Consider the following 16,013-nt stretch of genomic DNA (forward strand, 5'->3'; position numbering starts at 1 on the left):
TCTCCTGCCTCAGCCTCCTGAGTAGCTGGGATTACAGGCACGCGCCACCATGCCCAGCTAATTTTTTGTATTTTTAGTAGAGACAGGGTTTCACCATGTTGACCAGGATGGTCTCGATCTCTTGACCTCGTGATCCACCCGCCTCGGCCTCCTAAGGTGTATTTATTTTATTTTTGAGACAAAGTCTTGCTCTGTCACCTAGACTGGATGGAATACAGTGGTTGGATCTCAGCTCACTGTAAACTCCGCCTCCTGGGTTCAAGCGAATCTCCTGCTACAGCCTTCCAAGTAGCTGGGATTACAGGTGCCCGCCACTACACCCAGATGATTTTTGTATTTTTAATAGAGACAGGGTTTCACCATGTTGGCCAGGCTGGTCTTGAACTCCTGACCTTAGGTATCCACCCACCTCGGCCTCCCAATATTTTTTATTTTATCTTTTTTTGAGACAGGGTCTTGTTCTATTGTCAAGGCTGGAGTGAGGTGGTATAATCACAGCTTACTGCAGTCCTGACCTCCTGGGCTCAAGTGATCCTCCCACCTCAGCCTTTTGAGCAGCTGGGACGACAGACACGTGCCACCATACCCAGCTTTTTTTTTAGAGAGAGATGAGGGGTCTCACCGTGTTGCCCAGGCTGGTCTCGAGCTTCTGGGCTCAGGTCACGCCCCAGAAATGCTTGCCCAACAGACTCAATCCACAATTTCTGAATGCATTTCTCATGATTTGCTGAAGGTGTCTCATCAATCCAATTAGACTGTAAACTCCAGGAGTGCAGGGACCACGCTGACCTTCCTGTCACCCCCCCTCACCCCTGCCCAGCTCAGGTCTGGGCACACAGTGACCCTCAAGGGCAGCACCAAGACTTGAGGCAGGAAAAACACCTGTGGAAGGAAGAGGCTGGAGCCTGGAAGCACCTCCATCTGCTTTCCTGCCATCCTCTTCTTCAACGGCAAAGGACACGCTAGTTCCATGCAGCAGAAGTTTCCAAACATGTTAGCTTAAGAATTTCGAGTCATGCAAAAAATAATAAATAAATAAATAAATTCCCAGAGTCACAGGGTTAAAAAAAAATCAGATTCCACAGCCCCACCCTTGCTCCTGAGTCAGACTCCCCAACCAAAGTGCCAGAGAATCTCGTCTTTGAACAAACACTTCAGGCATTTTTCCCAGGATAAAGCAAGTTTCAAAAACTGTCTCACACAGCGACTTGGGTATCTCAGGTGTGGCTCTTGCCCTCGAGATGTTTACAAAAGAAAACAAGAAACCTGGTTCCAACAAGCAAAAAGCCCAGAGAGACCTCAAATACAAAGATGCAAATAAGATTAGTAGAGAAATAAATTAGCCGGGACTTTGTCCTTCAGTCGCAGGGCTGGCTGTTGGAAGGTCTATGGTAGACACACCAGCTGTATGACCTTGAACAAATCCCGTCTCCACTCTGGGCCTCCGTTTCCGCATCTGTAGTGGGGATACGTGGGCCTCACCCACAGCGTTGTGAGAATTCGACAAGGTAAAATGCAGCTGTGCATATAGCAAGCTGGCATTTGATTAAATGTTAGTTTCATCCTGAGAAAAATAGCTAATGTTTCTGAGCACTTACTGCCCAGCCCTGTGCTAAGTGCTTTAACGTTCACTTGCTCCTTTAACTCCCACAAAAACCCTATGAGGCTGGGCTCAGTGGCTCACGCCTATAATCCCAGCACCTGAGGTGGGAGGATCACAAGGTCGGGAGATCAAGACCATCCTGGCCAACGTGGTGAAACCCCGTCTCTACTAAAAATGCAAAAATTAGCTGGGTGTGGTGGCACATGCCTGTAATCTCAGCTACTTGGGAGGCTGAGGCAGGAGAATTGCTTGAACCCAGGAGGCGGAGGTTGCAATGAGCCAAGATCACACCACTGCACTCCAGCCTGACAACAGAGCCTATGAGGTAGATTCTATTACTGTCCCCATTTCACAGATGAGGAAATCAAGGCACAGAAAGGTTAAAAAACATGCTCAGGCCAGGCGTGGTGGGTCACCCCTGTAATACCAGCACTTTGGGGAGACTGAGGCTGGAGGATTGCTTGAGGCCAGGAGTTTGAGACCAGCCTGGGCAACATAGCAAGACACTGTTTCTACAAAAAGAAATTTGTTTAAAGCTAAGCGCAGTGGCTCACACCTATAATCCCAACACTTTTGAGAGGCTGAGGCAAGTGAACTCTTAAGCCCAGGAATTCAAGACCAAACTGGGCAACATAGTGAGACCCTGTCTCTTAAAAAAAGAAAATCAGCTGGGCGTGGTGGTGCATGCCTGTGATCCCAACTACTCAGGAGGCTGAGAGGGGAGGATCGCTTGAGCCCAGGAGTTTGAGGTTGCAGTGAGCTATGATTGTGCCATTGCACTCCAGCCTGCGTGACAGAGAAAGGTCTGTCTCATAAATAAATTAAATAAATAAATAAATAAATAAATAAATACCCAAGAGCTGGGATTAGAGCCCAGAAAACCTATCCTGTAGCCCCAGGAGGAAATAGCCTCGTGGGAGCAAAACCACAAAGTGTTTAGGACTCATGGAAATTACACATTGGCTTCTTTGGGAAAAGTGGCCCATTCAGCTGAGCAGGACCCAGAACAGCAAAAGGGCCAAGTTCAGCCCGCCTGCCCTAGGTGTGGCCCCCCCTGCCGGGATTCCTAGCCCTGCCAGTGTTCCCAGATTGGGCAACACACATCTGAATCCCTGGGACCAGGAGGTGCCAATGCCTGGGTCTTGCTAAAGCCACTTATTACTGACAGATGTCCCAAATGTCATTTAGTCACCGCCTCAGTGCATCATCCCTCCCAGAAAGCCGCAGCTTCTGGACTCCACCTGCTGAAAACAGGGCTTTTGTGGGAATACGACGGGACAAGAAAAACACGCCGAACCTGGCTTCCGTGGGACCTGATGTGCAAGTCACGTTCGTTTACGTCCCTGGCTTGGAGCCTCTTCACTCACAAGCTGTTGATAATAGAAAAATAAAACAACATGCGATCGTATTTCTGCACAGATAGATACAAGAGCCTGGGGCACTGGTTGTTTCTGGGGTAGGGAAGGGAACTGAGAGACCCAAGAAGAGGGTGGACAAGGCTGGCGCGGTGGCTCACCCCTGTCATCCCAGCACTTTGGGAGGCCGAGGCACGTGGATCACCTGAGGTCAGGAGTTCAAGACCAGCCTGGCCAACATGGCAAAAGCCCATCTCTACTAATAATACAAAAATTAGCTGGGTGTGGTGGTGTGCGCCTGTAATCCCAGCTACTGGGAGGCTGAGGCAGGAAATTCACTTGAACTGGGGAGGTGGAGGATGCAGTGAGTTGAGATCGCACCACGGCACTCCAGCCTGGGTGACAGAGTGACTCTGTCTCAAAAAAAAAAAAGAGGACAAAGGCTTCCCTCTCGTGCTGGTTCTTTTATTTGCTCCTTTAACTCCCAAAAGCAACTCTAGGAGGTAGGTTCTATTATTATCCCGTTTCACAGATGAGGAAATCAAGGCACAGAAGGGTCAACTGGTGTGGGTCCTGGTAGGATATAGCTGGCACTCTCAAATTATACAGTTCAAGAAGGTTTTCCTAAAAGGACTATGAGGCTGGGCACAGTGACTCATGCCTGTCATCCCAGCACTTTGGGAGGCCAAGGCGGGCAGACACTTGAGGTCAGGAGTTTGAGAGCAGCCTGGCCAACATGGAGAAACCCTGTCTCTACTAAAAATATAAAAATTGGCCAGGTGTGGTGGCACGTGCCTGTAATCCCAGCTACTCAGGAGTCTGAGGCAGGAGAATCACATGAACCTGGGAGGCAGAGGTTTAAGTGGAGATTGCACCGTTGCACTCCAGCCTGGGTGACAGAGTGAGAATGAGAATCCATCTCAAAAAAAGAAAAAAAATTGGCCTGGCACAGTGGCTCAGGCCTGTAATCCTAGAACTTTGGGAGGCCGAGGCAGGTGGCTCATCTGAGGTCAAGAGTTCGAGACCAGCATGGGCAACTTGGTGAAACCCCATCTCTATTAAAAACTACAAAAATTAGCTGGGCATGGTGGCAGGTGCCTGTAATCTGAGATACTCCAGAGGTTGAGGCTGGAGAATCACTTGAACCCAGGAGGCAGAGGTTGCAGTGAGCCTAGATCGGGCCACTGCATTTCAGCCTGGGTGACAGAGGGAGACTCTGTCTCAAAAAATAATAATAATAATAATTAATTTGATGTAATTTAATTCAGCTGCTTCACCTTAGCCTACAAGGGGCTGGGCCACAGTGTCCACTCATGATCACCTCCGTCCACTCCCCCTTGCCCTGCACAGCAGGTCACCGGCAGCTCCTCCATCTGTACCACCCCTTCCTGCCCCGGCCCTTCGCCCATCCGTGCTGTGCCTCCTGCCGGAACCCCTCTCCCAGCTATTCCTCCCATCAGCACCTCATTTTCATCCCTCCCTTTCCTGTGGTCTGAATGTTTGTGTCCTCCCAAGTTCATATGTGGAATTCTAGCCCCCCAGGTGGTGGCATTAAGAGGTGGGACCTTTGAGGGGCAGGATCAGTTCCCTTACCAAAGAGGTCCAAGGGAGCTTGTTTGCCACTTCCACCAGGCGAGGGCCCCTCGAGAAAGTGCCCTTGCCAGACATCCCAGCCTCTAGAACTATGAGAAATAAATGTTGGTTATCAGTAATCCAGTTTATGGTTTTGTTTTTTGAGACAGAATCTCACTATGTGGCCCAGGCGATCTCGGCTCACTACAAACTCCGCCTCCCAGGTTCAAGTGATTCTCCTGCCTCAGCCTTCTGAATAGCTGGGATTACAGGCACCTGCCACCACACCCCTCTAATTTTTGTATTTTTAGTAGAGACGAGGTTTCATTCTGTTGGCCAGGCTGGTCTCAATCTCCTGGCCTCAAGCAATCCTCCCTCCTTGGCCTCCCAAAGTGTTGGGATTACAAGCATGAGTCACCATGCCCAGCCTATGGTATTTTTATAGCAGCTGGAACAGGCTAAGACATCCTACTTCTCAGCTTAAATGTCACCTCTACACAGAGCCCTTCGTGACACATCTGAACAGAGTCTTTCCTGTGACTCTCCATCCCTGCGCTGTGTTTGCTCTTTCGGGGTGATTTTTAACACTTGTGAGGGTTTATGTGTCTCCTCTTCCAGGCTGTAAGCTTCATAAAGTCTCTGTTTTGTTCATAACTAGAACAAGCCCTAACACATAGCAGTGGGTGTTCATTAAACATATGAAGAATGAATCAGCGAGTGATTTCACGTCTCATCATCTCTAAAAAGCCTGTTTGATCACTTCCAGGACCAGGACATTTCTGACATTATCAAGGATGTCGTTGCAAAGTGAAATGTCATAAACATATAGAAGCTGCTTCCTTGCAGAAGCTGGCAGTCCAGGACTGCTGCGGGGGCTGCACAATGTCACCAGCGTTCTGACCTTTCTGCTCAACCATCTTCAGGGGGTGGCTGGTGTACTCAGAGCTACCTCATGGGCCAAGATGGCTGCTGGACTCTCGCCATCATATCCAAATACTAGGCAGCAAAAAGAGGTAGAATAGAGGGCAGAAGCAATGAACCTCAAGGCTGAGGCTCCTGGGAGCCTCATACCCTTTTACCTACAGTCTGTGGAATGCAGTGTGGTCATAGGCCCACAGCGAAGTGCAACAGAGACTGGGGAATGTCTTCATTCTAGGCAGTGCAATCGGAATATGTTATTGTTTATTTATTTATTTATTTATTTTGAGACGGAATCTTGCTCTGTCTCCAGGCTGGAGTGCAGTGGCACAACCTCAGCTCACTGCAACCTCTACCTCCCGGGTTCAAGCAATTCCCCTGCCTTAGCCTCCCAAGTAGCTGAGACTACAGGTGTGCACCACCATACCCAGCTAGTTTTTTGTATTTTAGTAGAGACGGGGTTTCACCATGTTTGCCAGGATGGTCTCGATTTCCTGACCTCGTGATCCACCCACCTCAGCCTCCTAAAGTGCTGGGATTACAGGCGTGAGCCACCAGGCCCAGCTAGGAATCTGTTATTAAGGGGAAAAAAATAGGAAGAATGGACATTAGGTATGTAACTAGCTACAAATGATCATGGCATCGCTATTTATTGAGCCCTTACTATGTGCTAGACACAGTCCTAAGTACTTAATAAATGTGGCCTGATCAAACAAGATTGCCCTCTGCTCCTTCTGTAGCCAGGGACACACACACACACACACACACACACACAGACACACACACACGAGCCAGTTGGGCTTGGCCCCCTTCACTGTGGGAGCTGACATGCGAAGTCTTTGGCATGTGACTCTGAGCAGGAAGAGGATAGTGTCCTTTTAGCATAATAAGATCAGGATTCATGAAGTTAAATCAAAGTGCTGTAACTAGGAGGAATACCAGTTTCCCAAACAGAAGGTAAACGGGAATGTTTTCAGAAGGAAATTGATCTTTATGGTTTGAGACATGTTTAATTTTAAATACGTGGACAGAAAACCAGCTACAGCCTGGCATGGAAACTCCTGTCGTTCCAGCCAGCGCCTTGGAGAAGAGAGACCATGCCCCCTTCCTCCCTCGGAGGAGTTAATGAACATGGAGGCCAAAGTCCTACTGTTTCTCTGCAGTCAGCAGAAATCAGAGAAGAACGTCTTTAGACAGTCAGCAGACTCGGGAACTGTGTACTTTGCAATTTACAAAGAGGGGCTCTGGGACTTTTTTTTTTTTTTAACTTTTATTGTTTTGAGACAGACTCTCACTCTGTTGCCCAGGCTGGGGTGTAGTGGCTCGATATTGGCTCACTGTAACCTCCACCTCCCAGGTTCAAGCGATTCTCCTGACTCGGCCCGCTGAGTAGCTGGGATTACAGGCACCCACCACCACGCCTGGCTAACTTTTGTATTTTTAGTAGAGGCAGGGTTTCGCCATGTTGGCCAGGCTGGTCTCGAACTCCTGATCTCAGGTGATCCACCTGCCTTGGCCTCCCAAAGTGCTGGGATTACAGGCATGGGCCATCACACCCAGCCTGGGACTTTTTTAGTTTTACAGAGGATGGGTGATGATTCATGGGATATCGGAGATGCCCCAAGACCAGAGATGTGACTTGGGGGATCCTGAGGATTGGTGACCTGGGCAAAATTCAGGGAGGCTGGATCCTGGGTATGGAGTAGCCAGTCTGAATAAAGACCCCTGCACCAAAGGTTGGCACAGAACTAGTGGTCTTGCCAGCCTTCAGGGGAGGCCCACACCAGTCTTAGACTGCCTGCTTCTGGAAGGAATCAAGTCTTATATGTTTATGCCATTTCACCTCCTGTTCTATACAGCTAAACCTAATACCAAACTGATACATTATTATCATTTCAGAACCAACCAGAGCTGGAATAACATTCTTGATAATGTCAGGAGTTCCCTAGTCCTAGAAGTGAGCAAACAGGCTTTTCAGAGACGTGAAATCACTCACTGAGTCATTCTTCATATGTTTAATGGGCACCCACTAGGTGCTAAGCCTTGTTCTAGTCATGAACAAAACAGAGATTTCATGAAGTTTACAGGCTGGCAGAGGAGGCTGTATCAGGCTATTACGTGCAGACCAAAGGCTGGGAGCGCCCACCCAAACATGTTTACCTGTGTAAGAATCCCGTAACCTTTATATGAGACTAGAAATAGGAAGTGCTGAGTCATGACTGAGTTTGAATGCCACCTTACCTGAAGTCTGAGTCAGGAATAATTTCATTTCAGAAGAATAAAATGAGGCTCCTAGCACCTGTCCCAAGTTGCAAGAAAATGAGGGTATTCTACGAGAGACAGATGACGGGACCCTGCGGCAATGAAATTGTCAAACTCAAGGCTAAGGACAGGGTCCCTCCACAAGGCTGCCTTCGCTTCAAATCCCAGGTGCAATTGGGGGTTCCTACGCCACCCTCACTTCTGACCAGTCGGCTGCAAATTTGAGAGTTCCCACTACCCTCTCTGGTTCAATAATTCACTAGAATGACTCACGGAACTCAGGAAAATGCCCCGCCTTATAATGACGGTTTTTATGATAACAAACAGATACAGATCAGAACCAACCAAAAGAAAGGACATATAGGGTGGGGTGTGGAAGGGGTTCAAGTGCAAAGCTCCAGGTTCAACGTGGTGAAACCCCGTCCCTACTACAAATACAAAATTAGCCGGGCGCAGTGCACACCTGTAATCCCAGCTACTCATAATCCAGAGGCTGAGGCGGGAGAATCACTTGAACCCAGGAGGCGGAGGTTGTAGTGAGCCGAGATCACACAACTGCACTCCAGCCTGGACGACAAGAGCAAAACTCTGTCTCAGAAATAACAAAACAAAAACAAAAACCAAGAAATAACAATAACATGGCCAGGCGCAGTGGCCATGTGGGTGGCTGTGTTGTGGTTATCTTCTCTCCAGTCACCTCCTCCCAGCTATGCGTGTGACAACACTCAGAGAATACTGCTAACCAGAAAAGCCCCGAGGCTTTGGTGTCCAGCGTTTTGGGGAGGGTTATTTGTTTTTTGAGACAGTATTGCCCAGGCTGGAGTGCAGTGATGCAATTTCGGCTCACTGCAACCTCCACCTCCTGGGTTCAAGTAATTCTCTTGCCTTAGCCTCCTGAATAGCTGGGATTACAGGTGCCCACCACCACGTCCAGCTAATTTTTGTATTTTTTTTTTGAGACGGAGTCTCGCTCTTGTTGCCCAGGCTGGAGTGCAGTGACACAATCTCGGCTCACTGCAACCTCCGCCTCCCAGGTTCAAGTGATTCTCCTGCTTCGGCCTCCCGAGTAGCTGGGATTACAAGCGCCCACCACCATGCCCGGCTAATTTTTTATATTTTTAGTAGAGACAGGGTTTCACTATGTTGGTCAGGTTAATCACGAACTCCTGACCTCATGATCCACCCGCCTCGGCCTCCCAAAGTGCTGGGATTACAGGTGTGAGCCACTGCGCCCGGCCTAATTTTTGTATGTTTTTAGTAGAGACGAGGTTTCACTATGTTGGCCAGGCTGGTCTCGAACTCCTGACCTTGTGATTCGCCCTCCTCGGCCTCCCAAAGTGCTGGGATTACAGGCATGAGACACAGCTGGCCAGCGTCCGGTATTTTTTATTGGGGCTTGACCCCATGCCGCCTGTGTGGCTGACCTTTCCTCTCCAGGCACTCCTAAGCTGACTCAGTGTATCCAGTTCATCTGGAGGTTGGAACTGATAGAGTGTTCCAAAGCCTTCATTACCGATCACATTGTTAGACTATCTGGTGGCTGAGGGCCCCAGGTAAACACAGACATTTCTATCCCACAGGACATTCCAGGGGCCTAGAGATCACCTTCCAGCAACTGAAGGCAAAGCCTGACCTCTCACTGGGTAAAGGTAATCCTCCTACTGTACATCATTTTTCTTAAGAGATGGGGTCTCATTCTGTCACCCAGGCTGGAATGCGGTGACACAGTCATGTCTTGCTGCAGCCTCGACCTCCTGGGCTCAAGCAAATCCTCCCGTAGTTGGGATTACAGGTGGGTACCACGACACCTGGCCATCCACTACCACCCTGTCCCCTCAGCCCCCAAAGCCATGAGGCTTTGACTAGGTATCAGTTGGGTTGTTTTCAAATGAAAACAACAACAAAAAAATCCCAACGGTGAACACACAGAGAGAATGTCTTAGGACGATGGAGGTCGCCGCTGGAGTGCTGCGGAGGCAAGCCAGAGACCGCCAAGGATTGCCAGAGACGGAAGAAGCTGGAAAAGGCAAGGGCGGAATCACCCCTCTCCCCCAGGTTTCAGGGGAGCCAGGCCCTACCGACACCTTGATTTGGGGCTTCTAATCTCTAGAAATGCAATGTGCAAGGCCAGGCGTAGTGGCTCATGCCTGTAATCCTAGCACTTTGGGAGGCCAAGGCAGGGAGATCACCTGAGGTCAGGAGTTCGAGATCAGCCTGGTCAACATGGTGAAACCCCATCTCTACTCAAAATACAAAAATTAGCTGGGCATGGTGGCACATGCTTGTAATCCCAGCTACTCAGGAGGTTGAGGCAGGAGAACCACTTGAATCCGGGAGGCAGAGGTTGCAGTGAGCCGAGATCGTTCCACTGCACTCCAGCTTGGGTGACAGGGCAAGACTCCGTCTCCAAAAACAATGCAATGTGCAGGGACTTGTTCCAGCTGGAGTGGTCCCCTTGAGGATGTGGCAATGGATGGGACCCCCAAACTTGATGATTGTCCCTTTGTCCCTTACCAGCACTCCCCAAACCAATTCACAAGTTCTGTTTTGGTTTGGTTTCATTTTTTGTTTGTTGAGACAGGGTCTCACTCTGTCAGTCAAGCTGGAGTGCAGTGACATGAACATAGCTCACTGCAGCCTCACACTCCCAGGCTCAAGTGATCCTCCCACCTCAGCCTCTTGAGTAGCTGTGGTGACAGGCTTGCACCACCATGCCCAGCTAGTTTTTTTCGTTTTTTATAGAGATGGGGGTCTCCCTATGTTGCCCAGGCTGGTCTCAAACTCCTAGGCTCAAGTGATCCTCCCATCTCGGCCTCCCAAAATGCTGGGATTACAGGCATGAGCCACCGCGCCTGGCCACAAGGTATTTTTTAAGTCTGGAGGTTTCCATGTATTGGATTTCCCTCTTCGAGCTTCACTGTACGTCCTTGTCCAAGGGCAGGGAGATCCGGTGTAATCTGCTTACACGATATTCCTGGAGAAGTCCTCCTTCACTAGATACCTGTACATCTTTGCAGAGTGACAGAGGGTTCTCCAGCAAACACCTTGGAGAGCCCAACCCTTTCCTGGGCATGCCTCTGTGTTAATGGGAATCAAAACTGAGAGCAGCTGGGGAAAGTACATTCCTGGCTGATTAGCTTCCGATAGAAAGGGGGAAATAAGAGGCCAAGCGCGGTGGCTCACACCTGTAATCCCAGCATTTTGGGAGGCCAGAGAGGGTAGATGACCTGAGGTCAGGAGTTTGAGACCGGCCTGACCAACAGCGTGAAACCGCATTTCTATTAAATATACAAAAATTAGCTGGGTGTGGTGCTATACACCTATAATACCAGCTACTCCGGAGGCTGTGGGAGGAGAAGTGCTCAAACCTGGAAGGCGAAGGTTGCATCAAGCAGAGATTGAAGGTTGCATCAAGCCAAGATCGTGCCACTGCACTCTAGCCTGGTTAACAAAGTGAGACTCCATCTCAAAAAACAAACGTGGGGGATGGGGGAATAAGAACAGATGCAACCTTCTATTGCAAGGGGATGGGTGCCTCTAAGGTCAGTCAGACGAAGCCCACGATAAGATTATGCAGAAACTGGTGTCAATTTGCAGGTCATCAAGACTCAGTGTCCCTTCCCCCCGACACTGCCCACCTCTGGGCCACTTTGCACCTTGTATTTTCTCTTTTTCTGAGAAAGGAGGTGGAGGGAAAGAAGGCTTTCAAAGGTATCAGCCTGGCTCCTGGTGACCAGCTCTGGTTAGCAGGAAGTTAGTGGAAAGGACCGAGTGAGCTCTGGGATAATCTTTCCTGTCACTGCTGCTGATTCCGCCTCGAGTGGACACAGACAGTGGAGGGAAGGCCTTGGCCACCTCTGGCCCCCGTGCCCTACGGGGCTGCACCTTCCTGCCAGCGGTTGGATCTCAGTTATTTGCATCTTCCTCCACTCCACAGCGTGAATGCACATACACATCTGTTTCATCACATTTTGCCCTTATATTATAGAAATGAGTGGGGATGTGGAAAAATGAAAAGGCTAAGATTGTGATTAAAAAATGTAGCTCTTAGGCTGGGCATGGTGGCGCGCACCTGTAATCCCAGCTACTCGGGCAGCTGAGGCAGGAGAATCCCTTGAACTCAGGAGTTGGAGGTTGCAGTGAGATCACACCACTGAACTCCAGCCTGGGCAACAGAGTGAGACTCCATCTCAAAACAAAACAAAACAAATGTAGCTCTTAAAACAACCAAAACAAAGTTGAAGTTGTGAAGAATAGGAGGTCTTTAGCATTGATTAGAATTAGTCTTTGGCTGGGTGCGGTGGCTCATACCTATAATCCCAGTACTTTGGGAGGCTAAGGTGGGAGGATCATTTGAGCCCAAGAGTTTGAGACCAGACCAGGCAACACAGTGAGATCTCATTTCTACTGGAAATAAAAAATTAGCCAGGAATGGTGGCACCTGCCTATAGTCCCAGCTACTCGGGAGGCTGAAGTGGGAGGATGGTGTGAGCCTGGGAGGTGGAGGCTCCAATGAGCGAGGATGGTGCCACTGCACTCCAGCCTGGGCAACAGAAAAAACCCTGTCAAAATAAAAAAAAAAAGCCAGGCGCGGTGGCTCACGCCTGTAATCCCAGCACTTTGGGAGGCCAAATTGGGTAGATCACGAGGTCAGGAGTTCGAGACCAGCCTGGTCAGCATGATGAAACCACATCTTTACTAAAGATATAAAAAATTAGCTGGGCGTGGTTGCTTGTGCCTATAATCCCAGCTGCTCAGCAGGCTGAGGCAGGTGAATTGCTTGAACCTGGGAGGCGGAGGTTGCAGTGAGCCGAGATTGCACTACAGCCTGGGAGACAGGGTGAGACTCTGTCTCAAAAACACACACACACACACATAAGGTAGCCGGGTGTCGTGGCTCACACCTATAATCCCAGCACTTTGGGAGGCCGAGGCAGGCAGATCACCTGAGACCAGGAGTTCAGGACCAGCCTGACCAACATGGAGAAACCCTTTCTCTATTAAAAAAGAAATTCTCGATCTTTTCCCCCTAAGCCTTTTCCCCCACCACAGCCTTCCTCAAGTAAGCTAAAACCAAACATCCTCTACGTTGTTTGGGTCCAATATTGACTTTATCCTTGATGCCTCACTTTCTCTCATATCCCATAGTCAGTTGGTCTGGAAATAATAAAAGTCTCCCCAGTATAAAAAAAGAAATGTCCCAAGGTTGGGTGGGCTTGATGGTGTATGTCGTTAGGAGCCTAGGTTTTCTCAATCTATAGCATCGGCTTCAGCGAAGGCTGGTTCCCCTCATGGTCACAAAGTGGCTGCCACCACTCACTGAGGCACCTTGGACTCCTCTGGGGAGAAGGAGGAGCTGCTCACCCTCATCAGCCCAGAGTAAGCCCCACAACTGGATGGAATTAGCAGGACTGACTGAGCTCAGTGCATCTCAAAGTGTGGTCCCGGGACCAGCAGCATTGGCCTCACCTGGGAACTTGTTAGCACTGCAAATCCTCCAGCCTCACCTAACCTGCTGAATCAGAAACTCAGGGTGGGGCCCAGCGAGCTGGATATGTTTCCCAAGGCCTGTAGGGAATTTGAATTTCTGCTCCCACTGAAGAACTTCTGCCTTGATTAAAGATCTTCGTAAACCCTCGTCAAGGTCCAGGCACGAGGGTGGCTTTGGAGGAAGGTAGGTGAGATGCTGCGAGAGTGGGAGGGGAAGAGTGTTCTCTTCAGTGGGTACCGCAGCTCACTCGCATGGACAACGTAAACCCAGGAGTCCCCATCTACAGTCCCTGGTCTGGCTGGAGACAGTAAGGGAAACCTCTCCCCTACAATCCCCCTAAAGGAAAGGCATAAACCCACTGACAGAAAAAGACAGTATCTACACATGCCTCGTGTCTCAGAGCTGCCGTTTAAAAGATATGTTATTAAATTCCCATTTTGGGCCTGGCGCAGCGGCTCACACCTGTAAACCTAACACTTTGGGAGGCTGAGGTGGGCGGATCACTGAGGTCAGGAGTTTGAGACCAGCCTAGCCAATGTGGTAAAACCCAGTCTCTACTAAAAATACAAAAATTAGCTGGGCGTGGTGGCACGTGCCTATAGTCCCAGCTTCTCGGGAGGCTGAGGCAGGAGAATTGCTTGAACCCGGGAGGTAGAGGTTACAGTGAGCCAAGATCATGCCATTGCACTCCAGTCTGGCGACAGAGTGAGACTCTGTCTCAAAAATAAAAGAATAAAAATAAATTCCCATTTTAGCAATGAAAAAAACTGGGGTTCAGAGAAGTCAAGGGCCAGGCGCAGCGGCTCACACCTGTAATCCCAGCACTTTGGGAGGCTGAGATGGTGGATCACCTGAGGGCAGGAGTTTGAGATCAGCCTGGCCAACATGATAAAACCCTCTCTCTACTACTAATAAAAAATTAGCTGGGTGTGATGGTGTGTGCCTGTAATCCTGGCTACTCGGGAGGCTGAGGCAGGAGAATTACTTGAATCCAAGAGGCGGAGTTTGCAGTGAGCCATGATCTCGCCATTGCACTCCAGCCTGGGCTACAGAGTGAAACTCCGTCTTAAAAAACAACAAAACAAAAAAACAGAGAAGTCGAGGCTACGTGGCTATCCACAGCCACCTGTCTGAGTCCTGTGGTCTATGTCGTGTATTTCAGATGAGACGTCCAGTCTCTCTGCCAGTGATGTGCCAAGGGTGGGGCAGTGGGAGCAAATTGCAACAGAGGGGGCATTTAGCGTAGACAATGTAAAAGCCAGAATAAACCCAGCTAGGCCAGGGGAGGTGGCTCATAGCTATAATCCCAATACTATAGTAGGCCAACGTGAAAAGATCACCTGAAGGCCGGGTGCAGTGGCTCATGCCTATAATCCCAGCACTTTGGGAGGCCAAGGCAGGTGGATCCCAAGGTCAGGAGTTCGAGACTAGCCTAACCAACATGGTAAGACACCATCTCTACTAAAAATACAAAAATTAGCCGGGCGTGGTGGTGGGCTCCTGTAATCCCAGCTACTCGGGAGGCTGAGGCAGGAGAATCTCTTGAAGCTGGGAGGCAGAGGTTGCAGTGAGCCAAGATTGTGCCCTTGCACTTCAGCCTGGGCGACAGAGTAAGACTCCATCTCAAAAAAAACAAAAAAAAAAGAAAAGAAAAGATCACTTGAGTCCAGGAGTTCAAAACCAGCCTGGACAGCACAGCAAGACCCCATCTCTACAAAAAAAAAAAAAAAAAAAAACAGCCAGGTGCAGTGGCACGAGCCTGTAGACCCAGCTACTTGGGACGCTGAGGCAGGAGGATCGCTTGAGCCTGGGAGTTTGAAGATACAGTGAGCTATGACCACACCACTGCACTCTAGTCTGGGCAACAGCGAGACTCCATCCTAAAAAGAAAAAAAAAAAGAATAAAACTAAAAGACAGTCTGCTTTTTATTCTCACTATGCTCTTAAAATTCTAAACATCAGTGATAAAATACTCTTTCTCCAGTTGATATAAGTTCTAAATATTTGCCACAGTTATTGCTGAGTTTTAGAAATATAAATAACCTAATCCTATAACAATAAGATAAAATATAACACAAATAATATAAATTGTAAAATAGCTTTTTTTTTTTTTTGAGACAGAGTTTCACTCTATCACCCAGGCTGGAGTGCTGTGACTCAATCTCGGCTCTCTGCAACCTCTACCTCCCAGGTTCAAGTGATTCTCCTGCCTCAGCCTCCCGAGTAGCTAGGATTACAGGGACCTGCCACCACACCAGGCTGATTTTTGTGTTTTTAGATGAGACGGGGTTTCACCATGTTGGCCAGGCTGGTCTCCAACTCCAGACCTCAGGTGATCCACCGGCCTTGGCCTTCCAATGTGCTGGGATTGCAGGCATGAGCCACTGCGCCTGGCCAAAATAGCATTTTTTAATAATTTATGTTTTGTTTGTTGGTTTGTTTTGAGACTGAGCCTCGCTCTGTTACCCAGGCTGGAGTGCAGTGGTGCAATCTCGGCTCACTGCAACCTCCGCCTCCTGGGTTCAAGCGATTCCCCTGCCTCAGCCTCCTGAGTAGCTGGGACTACAGGCGCACACTACCACACCCAGCTAATTTTTTGCATTTTAGTATAGGCAGGGCTTCACCATGTTGGCCAGGGTGGTCTCGAACTCCTGACCTCGTGATCCACCTGCCTCAGCCTCCCAAAGTGCTGGGATTACAGATATGAGCCCCTGCACCCGGCCGGCCATGATGGTTTTAAGGAAGTTTATAATAATGCGAAATCACTGGGCACAGTTTATAACTCCAGCCCCAATGGTACTGCATATTAATG

Source organism: Aotus nancymaae, unplaced genomic scaffold, assembly GCF_030222135.1.
Source record: "Aotus nancymaae isolate 86718 unplaced genomic scaffold, 86718_ANA_hifiasm-v0.15.2.pri h1tg000021l, whole genome shotgun sequence".
Classification (NCBI taxonomy): domain Eukaryota; kingdom Metazoa; phylum Chordata; class Mammalia; order Primates; family Aotidae; genus Aotus; species Aotus nancymaae.